The following is a 2,500-nucleotide window of genomic DNA, read 5'->3' on the forward strand; positions in this document are numbered from 1 at the left end:
CTATCTATGTCTTATCTATCTCCTCATCAACTTATTTTATTCCGAGTGATAAAGACGAGTTCTCCAACCTGATGGGCGAACGACGGGGATTGAACCCGCGCGTGATGGATCCACAATCCATTGCCTTGATCCACTTGGCTACGTCCGCCCCCTACTTTCCCTATTCAGCTTTCTTAACTGGGAGAGAACAAGATCTACTAGGGTCATTCATTCGATGCGCGTACGTATTATTCGTCTATATATTAATACAAGAAAAAATATGTTAGGTGAAAAATGTATTCTCAATCTATTCCAGTGGGTACGGGACTACAAGCGTTCCGCTAATCAGAATGAGAATATCTTTGATTCCCATTCTCTGTAATCCTAGAAGGGTGTTTCAAAGATTCCCCAGAATCCAAGATTGGAAACTGATAATTGTAAGATTATGGCGAGATATTACTATTATTTCTATTCATTCCATCGGACGAATCTCCATTAAATACCAAACCTTATGCGAGGTTTGGTATTTAGTGATGCTGCACGACCAGACAGGTATTATCCGTTTACAGAAGGAGCTTCAACAGAAGCTAAGTCTAGAGGGAAATTATGAGCGTTACGTTCATGCATAACTTCCATACCTAGGTTAGCACGGTTGATGATATCAGCCCAGGTGTTAATAACACGACCTTGGCTATCAACCACGGATTGGTTGAAGTTAAAACCATTCAAGTTGAATGCCATGGTGCTGATACCCAAGGCAGTAAACCAGATGCCTACTACGGGCCAAGCGGCTAAGAAGAAGTGCAGAGAGCGAGAATTGTTAAAGCTGGCATATTGGAAGATCAAACGGCCAAAATAACCGTGAGCAGCTACGATGTTGTAGGTCTCTTCCTCTTGACCGAACTTGTAACCTGCATTAGCAGACTCATTCTCAGTAGTTTCTCTGATCAAACTAGAAGTTACCAAAGAACCATGCATAGCACTGAATAGAGAGCCGCCGAATACGCCAGCTACACCCAACATGTGGAAGGGATGCATAAGGATGTTGTGCTCAGCCTGGAAAACGATCATGAAGTTGAAAGTACCAGAAATTCCTAGGGGCATACCGTCAGAGAAACTTCCTTGACCGATTGGGTAGATCAGGAACACAGCGGTAGCAGCTGCAACGGGAGCTGAGTACGCAACAGCAATCCAAGGACGCATGCCTAAACGGAAACTAAGTTCCCACTCACGACCCATGTAGCAAGCTACACCAAGTAGGAAGTGAAGAACGATCAGTTCGTAAGGACCACCATTGTATAGCCATTCATCAACGGAAGCTGCTTCCCAGATTGGGTAGAAGTGTAAACCGATAGCTGCAGAAGTAGGAATGATAGCACCGGAGATAATGTTGTTTCCGTATAGCAAAGAACCGGAGACAGGCTCACGAATACCATCGATATCTACAGGGGGAGCTGCGATGAAAGCAATGATGAATACAGAGGTTGCGGTTAATAAGGTGGGAATCATTAAGACACCGAACCATCCGATGTAAAGACGGTTTTCAGTGCTGGTGATCCAGTCGCAGAAGCGACCCCATAGGCTTGCGCTTTCGCGTCTTTCTAAAGTTGCGGTCGTGGTAATTTTTGGTTTTCGAAACGATTGGTGATTACCCAAGCTGATGAGCCTGTTGATCCATAGTATATCACAGAATCCCACCTGTGTCAACTAATCTAATATTGATTGAATATCCGAAGAAACGGGAAGACTTCCCTTTGTTTTCGCACGATACTTCTTCAAACCTTGACTCTCTTTTCAGACGCATTTCCCTTTTATTATCATAAACCACGGGAAAGTCAACGTTAGTTCGGCTCCTCGAGTACATCATGGGAGATGCCAGCTTTGCCTTAGATGTACTACGACTCAATCATCGATTCGAGGTGAGGGACATACAGGATAAATATCTGCTGGCGTTGCCTGACATCCCCCCCCCCCCCCCGAGGTGAGTAGTCCGCCCCAGGCGGAGATAGTTGAGAATGGTGGGAGTCGCGGGGATGCGGGCAGTGCCAATCATGTCGATCATGTCGATTGTGTCGATTGTGTCGATCATTCTAGTCATGTCGATCATGTCGATCATGTTGATTGCGTCGATTGCGTCGATCACTTTGGTCATGTCGATCATGTTGATCATGTCGATGATGTTATGGACTTTACGATTCGACACTAGTCTTTCTCTTTTTCATGAGGTACTATACCAGTGACAAAATTTCCCCTATGACTTGGATATTCTTTCTCCCATTATTTAATTTCTGCTTATCCATATGCTTCTGGCGTATCTTGATTCCTAATACCCTGCGCTCCGGAGTAGAAGGTTTCAATCCACCAATAAGAGGTTGTGGATTGAAACGAACCCGGAACTAACGGAAATGGGCAAAAGCCTTATTAGCTTCTGCCACCTTGTGAGTCTCCTCCTTCTTCCGTACAGCACTACCAGAATTTCTGGCAGCATCCATTAATTCATCACTTGATCTTAAAGCCATAC

The sequence above is a fragment of the Dipteris shenzhenensis genome, unplaced genomic scaffold, assembly GCF_047967505.1.
Source record: "Dipteris shenzhenensis isolate YYH24624 ecotype China unplaced genomic scaffold, Dip_SZ_1.0 scaf0483, whole genome shotgun sequence".
NCBI lineage: Eukaryota > Viridiplantae > Streptophyta > Polypodiopsida > Gleicheniales > Dipteridaceae > Dipteris > Dipteris shenzhenensis.